The sequence below is a fragment of the Neofelis nebulosa genome, chromosome 6, assembly GCF_028018385.1.
Source record: "Neofelis nebulosa isolate mNeoNeb1 chromosome 6, mNeoNeb1.pri, whole genome shotgun sequence".
NCBI classification, from domain to species: Eukaryota; Metazoa; Chordata; class Mammalia; order Carnivora; family Felidae; genus Neofelis; species Neofelis nebulosa.
The window spans coordinates 10,785,287-10,800,088 of record NC_080787.1 but is presented as its reverse complement, the minus strand read 5'-3'; the positions used below and the strand labels follow the sequence as shown (position 1 = coordinate 10,800,088).

The window sequence follows — 14,802 nt, the reverse complement described above, 5'->3', positions numbered from 1 at the left end:
AGTCCCTCAGCAACCTGCCTCAGTTTTAACAAGACTTTGGGTTTTTTTGGCTTTCTAATATTTTTGTAGGTACCGTCTCTTTGAGGACCAGTCACCAGACCAGACTTCCTAAAAGTGGTTATTGGTATAACAGGGTGTCTGGTCCCTAGACATGCCACAGTTCCCCATCACTTGAAATAGCTGGTGTGGAATAAAAACCACCCTGTCTTTCATCGTGTTCCTGATGAGATTAAGAAGGGTTGAGGTCATGGTAAGGGAGCGGTTTTGTTTTCCAAGCTGGACTCCTCCTGTCAGAACTAGGTAGCCGGTGTGTGAAATTTTTCAAGCTGTTCAAGCAGCAGTGGAACTATGTGTGTGTGTGTGTGTGTGTGTGTGTGTGTGTGTGTGTGTATGCGCCCTCAGCCCGCTGCCCCCCCCCAACATATCCCATGACAAAGCTATTGGCCTAGAACCAAAGTTAGAATCTGACTTTCCACTGTACAAAGACCTAAAATGTAGACTTATTATCACTGTAATTCTTTTTTTTTTCGGTGTAACATCTGAACGAGAGAAGTGAAAATACCATACCATAAAACCTTGAAGTCAGAAGAGAATTTTAACCTTTCCCATTCATTTTCTCAATATATATACGTAAAAGATAAAATAAATAAAATACTCGTGAACGTATACATGTGCTTATACATGGAGTGCCTGGGTGGCTCAGTTGGTTGAGCGTCTAACTTTGGCTAGGGTTATGGTCTTGCAGTTTAGGGGTTTGAGCCCCATCTGGGGCTCTGTGCTGACAGCTCGGAGCCTGGAGCCTGCTTTGGATTCTGTGTCTCCCTCTCTCTCTGCCCCTCCCCTGCTCACGCTCTGTCTCTTTCTCTCTCTCTCAAAAATAAATAAACATTAAAAAAAACACACCTACTTATGCTTATACATAAATTGTAGCTGAGGGATCTTTTAACAAGGATGCTGCTAACGTTTGTCTGGATGTACTGTGATAGTGTTCATGATGACTAGTCCCTGAAAGAAAGGACATTTTTGATTTGGCCAAAATATTTTTTGCGGGGGTCAGATGCCTGGCTGGCTCAGTCAGGAGTGCATAGGTCTCTTGATCTCACAGTTGTGAGTTCAAGCCCCACCTTGGCTGTTGAGTTGACTTTAAAAAAGAAACAAAACCTTTTTAAAAATCGAAAACTTTTGGGCACGTTAGGTTCTAAAGACTTTGTGGCAATAAACGGAGAAACCTGCTCCTGTGTTGCTATCACTGTGTCTGTGATACAGTTTTGAACCCCTTGGGGTGTCTAGTAAGCAGAAATGTCAACCAAAATGGCTGCTGCGAAGTTTGCATTTATCGTGTTATACATATTTTATCTTCAGAATAGTTTTTAGGAGGCTCCTGGGTGGCTTAATTGGGTGAGCACCCAAGTCTTTTTTTTTTAATATGAAATTTATTGTCAGATTGGTTTCCGTACAACACCCAGTGCTCATCCCAACAGGTGCCCTCCTCGAAGCCCCTCACCTACCCACCCCTCCCTCCCATCCCCCATCAACCCTCAGTTTGTTCTCAGTTTTTAAGAGTCTCTTATGGTTTGCCTCCTTCCCTCTCTTTTTTTTCCTTCCCCTCCCCCATGGTCTTCTGTTAGGCTTCTCAGGATCCACATAAGAGTGAAAACATGGTATCTGTCTTTCTCAAGTCTTGATTTCAGCTCAGCTCATGATCTCATAGTCGTGGGATCGAGTCCCACATTGGGCTTTGCGCTGAGAGTGGAGTCTCTTTAAGATTCTCTCCTTCTGCCTCTCCTCCCTGCTCCCATTCTCTCTCTTTCTTTCTCTCTTTCTAAATAAATAAATAAATAATTTTTAAAAAGAAACCATTTTTTATTTGGCAGCATATGGAATTTTAAGGTCATTTTCAAATTACTGAATTTTTAAAAATGTTTATGTGTATACTAAAGTGTATTTTGACCATTCTGGAGCTGGAAAATATGATTCTGATGAGCTAATCTCTCTCATTCCTTTTGCTGGGTTGCAAAGTATGAACCACATCAGACGGTGACCATTCAGCTAGACCACAGTCTCCTTTAATGATTCATCCACCCCAACACTCAACGATCCAGACTGTTGGAATTTTTTACTATATATACCTTGACACTTGAAGTACCCATTTTTTTTTCCAGTTTTACACAGAGTTTGTAAACCTCCCTACTCTAATAATAATTCCTAATAGACTTGAACGTTGTTATTAACTGACCTTGGACCTAATTTTTGGTAAAGCGAGCAACCCTAACAATTCTCGTAAGTATTTGCATCCTTTTGCATATTTTAGGGTATGCATCACTAATCACAATTGAGATTATTATAAAGCTTCATAGTTTATTATGCACTTTCCTACTCATGTTCTCTTTTATCTGGTCCTTCCACAAACATTGTGATAAACAGGGAGATGAGTTGTTCATGGCACTGAGACCAGGAAGGAAGAAACCTGGAAGGAGGACGAAGGAACGCTTGCATGAAATGAAGGCTCAGGCAGACTGGAGGTGAATACTAGAGTGTAGCATAATGTAATGTTGGTGGATTTCAGCTGCTGAGTTATATGAGATCGATATATCCACCTGTTCTGATTCACTAATGTCCGTATCCAAAACAAAGCCCGAAGTTTTGCGGACTTTTATTGCCTGGTTAGATGGACATCGAATCCCACTGTGGTCCGCTTGGTGCATAAATGTGCTACCACACGCTGGGCACATACACAGACCTGTATACATGAAACGTGCTGGTTTCAGCCCTCTTTTGTCTTCCGCTCTTTCCTTCCAGGCCTCTGTACTTTCCTTTCCTGTCTACTCTGTCTCCCCCTGGGTAGGCAGTGGAAAGAGGGGAGCTCAAACACATCTGCGTATAAAGAGTGTGGGGATCAAGTTGGCTCACCAAAAGTTGAAGTTTCCTCCGTTCAGGAAGACCTTTGAGAAGTCATTTCTCCATTTTTTTTTTCTGAGGGCTGCCAAACTTGATTTAAAAGCTGGAGATTTTGTGTTGCATTAAAAAAAAAATCACAATTACTTGTGAAGTTCCTGACTGAGGGATGAGTAGATAAACTCAGTCCCTGAATGTTTAAACTTGCAGAACGTCCTTCAGCTGTGATGAGAGGGTCAGGGTCGAGAAATGCGGGCTCAGGTTGGTCTTCTCTTCACAGGGAGCTGGCTGGCAGATGACGTCCTCCTCTGAGTTTCTTGTTTGTCTCTGCTTGTCTCCAGCTTGTAGAGCAAGAAAGCTTAAAAGGCTATTAGGGTTTTGTGGGTCAGATACCCAATGGCAAAAATTTCCCCTATTCCCGATCCCACAAAGCAAACAGCCTCTTTTTGAAATTGGAAACTTTAAAGAAAGATTTATGAACCTTCAGAGTTATGAAACCATCTGGTGCTTTACAGACTGGTTGCTTTGACGGTTCAAAGTTTGGACCGGCCCCCTACTCGTCCTTCTAGAATAGTTCAATTCAGTCTCCACATTGATGCCTGGGAGACGAGTCTTTGAAACGTGTTGAACGACCTGTGAAAATCAGTAGGATTTGGAAGAATGTACCTGTTACTTTTTAAGGGCGTTTTTACTGTTTGGTACGTGCTGCCTTAAGGAGCCCAGTTGGTGAACTCTGAGTTTCCACTCCGCTTTGCTTCTTTGCAGGAGCACTGTGTAATTTTGGTTTTGTTTTGACAGTTGGTGACCTTTGACCCCTCTGAGTAAAATGTTTAGGCTGAGGAGTACTGAAAAGGGCTTTCAGATGGGATATTTCCAACCTCTTTCAAGCTAGAGCAATGCCCCCCCCCCCCCTCAGCACAGCCAACCCTTATATAGAAATGGTTTTCAGCCTCTGTGCGGTGTTCTGGTGGAACACATCAGATCAAAGCCTTGCTTAATATGTTTGAAAAATGCACATCCACATTGCAGAACAAAAACATGTTATGGAAATCAATAATATCATATTCAGGCAGCCCTAACTTCAAAGTGACTCCTAATGTGTGTTCTCAATTTCAAAAGAAAATGGAGAAAATGAGAACAGGGTGCGTACGCTTTCTCTGCTTAATTCTATTTGTAACTGAGCTGAGATCTCAAATGTCTCTTTCCTGCTTTTTGATGGGTCCCCAAGGACTCTGGGCGTAGGGCAATCTGCTTATTAATTCCCTGCACCTGTGGATAATCTTGCACACTTAGGTTACGAGAGTGGCAGACTTTCTTCCACCCCGTGCTTTTGGAACACAAATTATTTACACGTTATTGGAGGAGTAGCATTTTAGGGGAGAATACAAAATGAGAGACCTAGAGATAATGTGGATCCACCCTTTAGATTCTTTGAGTCCCAGCCAATGGGTTTCTGTTGGTTGTTTATTTTTCCACAGTTGTTACAACGATGTTGAGGACCCGTGGTAGAGCTGTCTGTCAGTCTCCTAGGTACTTAACTATGTAATTGTCTTTAATAATCTTTACATCTTTAGGTTCTATACACTTTGAGAGATAGGGTTGATATTTTTACGTGTCGCACTTGCTTTAGGATAACGTTAGAACACGTAGGCTTAGGTGTGCGGTTATGCATGTGAACAGTTTATTCTTTTGATTCTCCCTCGACACCTGTGTCATGCACTCATCATCTGATTTGGTAGAAGCTAAGTATTAACCATAGTGTGATGGAAGGACTGTGTAAAATCAGCTCTCCCGCCATCTTCTTTTCCCCTCTGTGTTCTTTCCTAAAATGCTGATGGGAAACTGTAATGTTGGGGAGGATCGTGTCGAAGATGTGCCGCTCACACCCAGAGCCCCAGGGATCGAATCGTGAGACTTATCTCTTTCATAACTTTGCCCGAACCCGCCCAGAGGTTAGACAGGCCAACCGTGTTCCTTCCATAGCAGTCGCCCGTGCTTTGCTTCTCAGTCTCTGCTACGTCTGCTTGTTGGGAATCTCTTCCAGCACAGTGTTAACATGTCAAAGTTCATATGACAGACTGAGACGAATACTCGTTGAATTGTGGGCTCCAAGTCATACTACACGGTCGTTTGTTCAGAGAATGGCAGAGATTCGTCTGCATCAATTCTGGACCTGACTCGCTTGTGACCAGATCTCAGTTACCAGTACTGCGTTTCATTTCAACCCAAACTCCAAAAATAAAACAAATCCATCCAAGACTTTGATCGGTGTCCGTTAAATTTTCTTTTAGATAGTTTTAGAAAATGTAGATAATTTTCTTTTAGATAATTCCTCAGATGCAGCTTATAGACTACGGTATGCCTCCCAGCTCCTTACAGAATGAAATCGCGTCCTCTAAACGGTTCCTTCGTACACTGCTCGCTCACTGGTGTAAAAGGCAGACAGACTCGGGCTGCTTTCTTTCCATTTTGCAATTGGTAGGGACGAAAAGGGCTCTTTAGACATTGTTGAGGGAAGACACAGATAGAAACTCAGGATTTCAGTCACCTTTCACTCCTGTTTTATCCTGCTCTCTGACCTGTGCCCAGTTCTCTGAATTTTTTTTTTTTTTTTTACAAAGAGCAGGTATTTTCACTTGACTCTCATGTCAAGAGCTATGAAAATATTTTAGAGTTTTGACAGATGTTATCAACTTTGGTTTTTCTAACTAGCGGCCCCGAATAAACTCTGTCCTGGGGATGACTGACCTTAAGTCAGCCAGTTGGGTTTGATCAATGGTTGCCGTCACTTTCCAGAAAGACACATTTTAAAACATCACATGATATGACTGTCAATTGTAGTTGGACACCCCTCAGTATCCATCCATTGTCCTCACAGATTTTTTCTAAACACTTTGAAATACTTTCCAAATACTTTGAACAGTATCTATACACAGTTTTAAACACTGTTTTATATGATTGTACAGAATTATATATATATGTATATATATAAACTATATACACATATGTGTGTGTATATATATATATATATATATATATATATATATATATATATATATATATATAAAACCTTTGCATTCCTTCATGTTTGTTACCCTTTCCTTTCTTTTTAATTTCTCTCTTTTTAAAATTCTAGCATAGGTAACATACAGTGTGATATTAGTTTCAGGAGTACAAGAGAGTGATTCAACACTTCCATACATTAGCCGGTCCTCGTCACGACAAATGCCCTTCTTAACCCCCATCATCTGTTTTCCCCATCCTCCCCCGCCCCCTGCCCACCTCCCTTCTGTTAACCATTAAGTTCTCTATAGTTAAGAGTTTGTTTCTTGGTTTCTCTCTCTCTCTCTCTCTCTCTCTCTCTCTCTCTCTCTTTTCCCCCCTTTGGTCATTTGTTTCTTAAATGCCACATATGAGTAAAATCATATGGTATTTGTCTTTATCTGACTGATTTCACTTAGTATTATATTCTCCAGCTCTGTCCATGTTGTTGCAAAGGGCAAGATATCATTCCTTTTAACAGTTGATAAATATTTTTTATTTTTATCAAGAAAGGGCAAAACAAATTATGTTCCCTCAGTACATTTGGTCTCTCCTCTCCACCTTACAAATCAGATTCTGATTCTCACTGAATTGTGTGCGATCCAGACGAAGGTTTGTTACTATTTGCTACTTTATTAAATGCTTCATCATGAGGTCTTCATGTGTTTTCCGACCGCTAAATTTCACCAGAGCAAACCCACAATTTACTTCAAAACCATCACAAGAGTTTGCTGGCCTTGACCTCTTGATCATTTGTTTGAGATTTTTATACTAACCACACATTTCTGGGTAAGTGAGCACACATATCCATGCATTTCTGCAATATTATGGTAAAAGTCTTGGTCAAGTTGTTTTCAGAGGGGGTGGGGAAGCTGTATTTTTAGTATTCAAGTGACCCCTGGGTCCTGGGTAAAATGCAGATTGCAAAAAAGAAGACATGACCAATCCTGGAACTTTGGCCTTTGGCCCAGAAATATATCTTGATGGGTGTCTGGCCGAATTTCCACAGCAATTCTTAGCACAATAAAACTGACAACCATGAGCTTTTCTCAAATGTTTACACTGTAGTTTCTTAACAACATGTGAACACAATTGAAGCATTTAGAAATAATCTCTGGATTCTCGAAATTCGCAAACATTGGTCTGACCTTGAAGAAAGGGGTAGACAAGGAATTTGGAATTCCTAGCCTGGAATAACTGAATTAAGTGAGAATAAGGTATGTGAAAATGCTCCGTAACTTGTAACAGTCATGCTCATGTCAGTCATTGGTTTTTTTAGTTTGGTAATCTTCTTTTGTTTCCCCGATAGACGGTTCGGTCAAGTCAGGTCAGTGCTATTTGGTTTAAGTATGTACAATAACGAAACATAAACCGAATCAGTTTCAGGGTAACTGAGTCTGTTCTTGCTCCTATACACCAGTTATCTATCCATTGGTTCTGTCTGTACAGCATTTCTTTTACCCTTACCTTTGGGAAAGTGGTATTTTTTTCCCTTTCAGGAATCTTGGCCTCATGTGAGTCCATGCTCTTTTGAGTGGGGCTGACCCTAATGTCCCACGCCAGAGAGGCTAGCTATCTTACTTTGACGTAGTGAATCGTAATTCACTACAGTTAGTCCGTGGGTGGGCATGTGAATAATGCTTGTTTCACTACCATCGTCTATGCGAATTTTGCTAGAACCACTGGGAGGAGTAGTCTTAGAGCTTCTAGTAAGTTGTGTGTTCTGTCCTGTGGGGAAACCTGCCTGAGAATGAAGTCCGCATGGAGAAAAGGGACACATTCCTGGTAACAGAGATCAAGACCCTGCATCTACCCATGCTCAGAGTCTGTTCCATTAAGCTTCCAACTCTGTGATGTAATGTACATGGCCTCCTCTGTGTTCGTTGTTAGTTTCAGGGAAGTTTCTGTTCCTGGCAACTGAATGTTCTGGTTTACTCCCACTCTGCCATTCCCTGACCGTCTAATTCATTGTGTTACCTTGAGTTTGCCACCTAACTTCTCAGATTTAAATTTTTCATCTGTAAAAGTAAATTGTATTATTTAGAATTTAAGCACAAAGCAGGTGGCACAATGAAATTAGGGTATTTCAAGGAGTGCTTGTATATAAAGGTGTGGAAACTGGGTAGTGTTGGATGAGTAGCATAGATTCAAAGAGATGGGAGCAGGGAGCATATCTGGAAGGTGAACAGAGAGAGTCTTGCAGAGAAGTAGTGACTTGTATCTGGGGTAAACTTAGCAGGGAGAGCCCAGGGGATACACTCACTGGCCCCATTCTCCTTCCTTTCACCCATCTCCTACCATGGCTTCCCTTTTGCTGACCTCAACAGGAATGGACGGGGGCCTGCTGATGTGGTCCATGGAGGTAGGGAACAGGGAGAGAAGGGTGCAGAGTGGATTTGGATGGGCAAATAGAAGGATCTTCAGCTTGTCTTCTGGTTCTAAAATTAAATGAGTATCGTTGAAGGAATAAGGCAACTTTGGGCTCAGTTTGGATTTACGTTCGATGTATGTGTGAGAAAAGAGAAAAAAAATCTTAAGTTTGTCCATTAAGTACACAAATAGTTTGGTCAGTGCCATTGCGTTGTCTCTAATGACATGGGGCAAAAGGGCAAAAGGGATAATTTACTAGTTAAATTAGATAATGCATTTATTCCAACTGTTCTTAATCGTTTCTTCCTTTCCTTTCTTCTCTTTTCTTTCCCTTTCCCTTTCCCTTTCCCTTTCCCTTTCCCTTACCCTTTTCCATTCTCTTTCTTTCTTTCTTTCTTTCTTTCCTCTTTCTTTCTTTCTTTTTCTTTCTTTCTCTTTCTTTACTCTTTTCTTTTCTTTTCTTTTCTTTTCTTTTCTTTTCTTTTCTTTTCTTTTCTTTTCTTTTCTTTTCTTTTCTTTTCTTTTCTTTTCTTTTCTTTTCTTTTCTTTTCTTTTCTTTTCTTTTCTTTTCTTTTCTTTCTTTTCTTTCACACAGACAGCATGAGCAGGGGACGTTCAGAGAAAGAAGGAGAGAGAGAATCCCAAGCAAGCTCCACGTTGTCAGTGTAGAGTCCGAAGTAGGCTTTAAACTCCCAGACCATGAGATCATGACCTGAGCCAAAATCAAGAGTTGGATGCTTAACCAACTGAGCTGCCCAGGCTCCCCTTAAATGTTGCTTTCAGTAATTAGAGTGGAACTTGACCCAAGTGTCAGTTTTGAAAATGGATAAAAAAGTAACTTATCTTAATTACATGTGCTTGATAAAAAAGCAAAAAACAAAACAAAACAAAACAAAACGGACAAAAACATATATCTTTACAAAGGCAGGCCTGGTGTTTGATCTGGTTTCTTGACAGAAGAGACAGCAATTTGTTTCGGTGCTGGAACAGAAGACGAGCGTGTGAGGCTTATTGCAAGACTCTCAAGTAGGTACTAAACTGCATATATCGTTCTCTGTGGGCGATCTAGAGAATGTTCAAGAGTAACTTTCCCTGAGATGTTTTTTCCCCACTGATTTAACTGCTGAGTAAGCTGCAGCTCGACCATACGGCACAGTAGATTGCTCAGGGAGAAAATAATAATTTTGCATAGGGGCCTACCAGTCATATACATTGAGAAAATGCCTCTTCAATTCCTGATCTTTTATTAGAACTGCATCCTTATAAATATGAAGTATGAATGTTTGCATGTCAACATGTAGTGTAGCAAGGCCGCACTTCTCCTCAGTGGTTGTGTTGGTCTATCTCTGGTTAAAGAACTAGGACAGGGTCCTGCTGCCTTGGGATCGTCCCGCTGGGCCCTGCCCTCCGCGGAGGTCAACCGATGGCCGGTGGCTGCAACGCCTTCTCAAGCTGCATGAACGCTGTACCTTGTGCATGGGTCTCACTACCGCTCTCCAGCCCTCCAGAACTTTGCCTTGGCCACTGTCGGGGAGGGTGGCGAACTGTGCAGCGTCTCAAGATTTTATTCAGTCCAAAGGGTTACACCTTGAGGTTTTAACCCATAGCAGCAAAACGGGCTTCTGAAAAAGAATTGGAAACTCAAGGCCTCGATTGTCTTCGGAAATTTAAATGGGAAACCTTACCAAATTGATTGAGATTTATTTTCATCTATTTTTTTTTTAATTTTAAAGTTTCCTCATTTATTTCGAGAGAGACAGAGAGAGCATTCGCATGGGAAGAGCACAGAGAGAAGGAGAGAGAGAATCCTAAGCGGGCTCCATGCTGTCAGTGCAGAATCTGACACAGGGCTTGAACTCACGAACCTCGCAACTATGACCTGAGCTGAAACTGAGAGTCGGATGCTCAACCAAGGTGCCCAGTATGACACGATTTTGGTTTTGTTTTTTTTTGTTAGCTGTCCACGGCCTACCTGCCAAGATGTAGAGGTAGACAATTCATAATCTGGATGACCTACTGTAGGCTATTTCCTCGTGGTGACAGAACAGTGTCACCCCTGCCCCACTTGTTTCCGTTTGCATCTGTGGGCTACGGTCTTTGAATCCCATTCAAAGATACGGATTTGACCCGGGGGGGGGGGGGGGGGGAAACCCGCCTTGCGTCACTTGTGAGAAGAATTGAGCAAAATTTGGTTTCACTCTAAAAACCGACCTTTGCATTCTTTTGAGCTTCTGTTGCAGATCAGGCATGATGGGGGAGAGGTGGTAGGCAATGTCCCATTTCTGTTTGGTTCACCACCAGCACATTGCTGGGATTAAAATCCTTATTTTACAGCGAGAGATCTCTTTCTCTCTTGCTTTCCTTATCCCTCCTGTATCTAATTTGTTATCAATTTTAAGCATTCTTTATGAAATGTCTGCTGGATTTGTCCATTTCTTTCCTCACCTTTCATAGCAAACGGTTCCATCTCTCTCCTAGATAATCAGTAGTCCCCTGATTAACATCCCTGTATCCACTTCTGCTGCCTCCAGTACAGGTTCTGCTCTGAAGCTAGACTTTGCTTAAAAACCACAAAGCTAGGGGCCCCTGGGTGGCTCAGTCGGTGAAGCAACTGACATCAGCTCAGGTCATGATCTCACGGTTTGTGGGTTTGAGCCCCGCGTCAGGCTCTGTGCTGACAGCTCAGAGCCTGGAGCCTGCTTTGGATTCCGTGTCTTCCTCCGTCTGTGTTCCTCCCCCACTTGCACTCTGTCTGTCTGTCTCTCTCTCTCTAAAAAATAAATAGATATTAAAAAACAATTAAAAAACCACACACACACAAAGCTAATTGTGTCTCCACTCCCTCAACCCTTGGATGGCTTTCCCCTTGTCCTTAGAATAAAATCCACGTGGGGCCCCTGGGTGGCTCAGTCGGTGAAGCAACTGACATCAGCTCAGGTCATGATCTCACGGTTTGTGGGTTTGAGCCCCGCGTCAGGCTCTGTGCTGACAGCTCAGAGCCTGGAGCCTGCTTTGGATTCCGTGTCTTCCTCCGTCTGTGTTCCTCCCCCACTTGCACTCTGTCTGTCTGTCTCTCTCTCTCTAAAAAATAAATAGATATTAAAAAACAATTAAAAAACCACACACACACAAAGCTAATTGTGTCTCCACTCCCTCAACCCTTGGATGGCTTTCCCCTTGTCCTTAGAATAAAATCCACGTGGGGCCCCTGGGTGGCTCAGTCGGTGAAGCAACTGACATCAGCTCAGGTCATGATCTCACGGTTTGTGGGTTTGAGCCCCGCGTCAGGCTCTGTGCTGACAGCTCAGAGCCTGGAGCCTGCTTTGGATTCCGTGTCTTCCTCCGTCTGTGTTCCTCCCCCACTTGCACTCTGTCTGTCTGTCTCTCTCTCTCTAAAAAATAAATAGATATTAAAAAACAATTAAAAAACCACACACACACAAAGCTAATTGTGTCTCCACTCCCTCAACCCTTGGATGGCTTTCCCCTTGTCCTTAGAATAAAATCCACGTGGGGCCCCTGGGTGGCTCAGTCGGTGAAGCAACTGACATCAGCTCAGGTCATGATCTCACGGTTTGTGGGTTTGAGCCCCGCGTCAGGCTCTGTGCTGACAGCTCAGAGCCTGGAGCCTGCTTTGGATTCCGTGTCTTCCTCCGTCTGTGTTCCTCCCCCACTTGCACTCTGTCTGTCTGTCTCTCTCTCTCTAAAAAATAAATAGATATTAAAAAACAATTAAAAAACCACACACACACAAAGCTAATTGTGTCTCCACTCCCTCAACCCTTGGATGGCTTTCCCCTTGTCCTTAGAATAAAATCCACGTGGGGCACCTGGGTGGCTCAGTCGGTGAAGCATCCGACTTCAGCTCAAGTCATCATCTCACATTTTGTGAGTTTAAGCCCCGTGTTGGGCTTTGTGCTGACAGCTTGGAGCCTGGAACCTGCTTTGTATTCTGTGTGTGTGTGTGTGTCTCTCTCTCTCTCTGCCCCTCCCCAGCTTTCACTGTGTGTGTCTTTCTCAAAAATAAATAAAATGTCAAAAATTTTTTTTAGAATAAAATCCACATTGCTGTATTATGGCCATGGGTCCCCTAGGTCTGGGCCTTTCCCTACCTTCACTCATGCCTCACCTCTGCCTTTTCTGTCCAGTGCAGCCACATCAGACTTCATCAGGTCCTTGAAGTATTGACAGATTCTAAGTTCTTTGCAATAACTATATATTTTTTTAAATTTTTTAAAAGAATATTTATTTTTTAATATGAAATTTATTGTCAAATTGGTTTCCATACAACACCCAGTGCTCATCCCAACAGGTACCCTCCTCAATGCCCATCACCTACCCTCCCCTCCCTCCCACCCCCCATCAACCCTCAGTTTGTTCTCAGTTTTTAAGAGTCTCTTATGTTTTGGTTCCCTCCTTCTCTAACCTTTTTTTTTCCTTCCCCTCCCCCTTGGTCCTCTGTTAAGTTTCTCAGGATCCACATAAGAGTGAAAAACATATGGTATCTGTCTTTCTCTGTATGACTTATTTCACTTAGCATAACACTCTCCAGTTCCATCCACGTTGCTACAAAAGGCCATATTTCATCCTTTCTCATTGCCACGTACTATTCCATTGTGTATATAAACCACAATTTCTTTATCCATTCATCAGTTGTTGGACATTTAGGCTCTTTCCATAATTTATCTATTGTTGAAAGTGCTGCTATAAACATTGGGGTACAAGTGCCCCTATGCGTCAGCACTCCTGTATCCCTTGGGTAAATTCCTAGCAGTGCTAATCCTGGTTCATAGGGTAGATCTATTTTTAATTTTTTGAGGAACCTCCACACTGTTTTCCAGAGCGGCTGCACCAGTTTGCATTCCCACCAACAGCGCAAGAGCGTTCCTGTTTCCTCCATCCTCTCCAGCATCTATAGTCTCCTGATGTGTTCATTTTAGCCACTCTGTCTGGTGTGAGGTGGTATCTGAGTGTGGTTTAGATTTGTATTTCCCTGATGAGGAGCGACGTTGAGCATCTTTTCATGTGCCTGTTGGCCATCCGGATATCTTCTTTAGAGAAGTGTCTATTCATGTTTTCTGCCCATTTCTTCACTGGATTATTTGGTTTTTGGGTGTGGAGTTTGGTAAGTTCTTTATAGATTTTGGATACTAGCCCTTTGTCCGATATGTCATTTGCAAGAGAGAGAGAGAGACAGACAGAGCACAAGTCGGGGAGGGACAGAGAGAGAGGGAAACACAGAATCTGAAGCAAGTTCCGGGCTCCGAGCTGTCAACACAAAGCCCAACATGGGTCTCAAACCCATGAACCACGGGATCATGATGTGAGCCCAAGTTGGACACCCAACTGACTCAGCCACCCAGGCACCCCTGGAATATATATATTTTAGAATAATGTCTTAAAAACTGTAGATAATTATCATGTTGAAATGATCATATGTTGAAATCTGCATGTTTTGAAAAAGTTACATAATCTATAACACTACTGTGAAAATGATTATAAACGACTTTTCATTTTGTCTTGAATGTCATGTTAAGATTTCTAGTAATTCTTTATCGTCTCCTAATCTTCCTGAAGTCCAGTTTTCCCTGAAAGATTGCTTTGAAATCACAATATTGCTTGGGTATTTACTTTACAAAAATTTCTTTTAATGTTTGTTTATTTTTGAGAGAGAGAGACACAGAGCATGAGCGGGCAGAGAGAGATGGAGGGAGACACAGAATCTGAAGCAGGCTCCAGGCTCTGAGCTGTCAGTGCAGAGCCCAATGCAGGGCTCAAACTCAGGAGCCATGAGGTCATGACCTGAGCCAAAGTCAGATGCTTAACTGACTGAGCCACCCAGGTGCCCCTACTTGGGTGTTTACTTTTGCATATGCAGTGCCACGAAGAGACAGATCATTGCTGCTGTGTAACTATGTTTGTTTATGTTAATAAAAGAAAGAGGAGAAATGAATCTGTTGGCAAGCAGGTGGCGTGTGGAAGGTGAGGCTGGTTTATGTTTGTCGGTAGTTAGTTAATCTGTGAAGTTTAATCCCCGGTCCAGGTGGTGTTGGGAAATACAAGTGCAAATGTTAGCCCTGGCTTTGGTGAGCTTCTCTCTACTGATCTATATAAAGACCTGGTGAGTGGTTAGCAATTTACAAAGGTTGCAGGTTGCCTGAAACCAGCGACAAAGGGGGATGGAGGAACTTCCCTTCCTTCCTTCCTCAGACCTTGGTTTTTCAGGCATCTCTAAAAAGATGAGAATAACTGAAGACGTAGAAACACATGTATTGATGGTTAGTGGTAGGGAGTGGGCATTTAAGTTTGTTTTGAATTTTAGTGAGTAAACGATATTTGGTGTGTGTTTCCTGGCAGTTACAGGCTCCTAACTGGTGCTGGTTCCGCCTTGGAAGGAGATTTGGGGACAGAGAGACTCTCTGGAATCCAGCGAATCTGGCTTTCTTGTTGGTCAAAGTTTGAAAAACAGTAGCCGTGGAGAACTTCACTTTCCAG

The 14,802-nt window shown here is 42.5% G+C and overlaps 1 long non-coding RNA gene across 1 annotated transcript in view; it reads left to right on the top strand.

The window, feature by feature from the left end:
• Window positions 1-6,255: 6,255 nt before the first annotated feature.
• Window positions 6,256-14,802, top strand: part of LOC131513711 (uncharacterized) — a 34,423-nt gene continuing 25,876 nt past the window's right edge. Inside the window, exon 1 of the long non-coding RNA XR_009262738.1 lies at window positions 6,256-7,154. This is a non-coding gene — a long non-coding RNA (uncharacterized LOC131513711). The remainder of the gene's footprint in view (window positions 7,155-14,802) is intronic.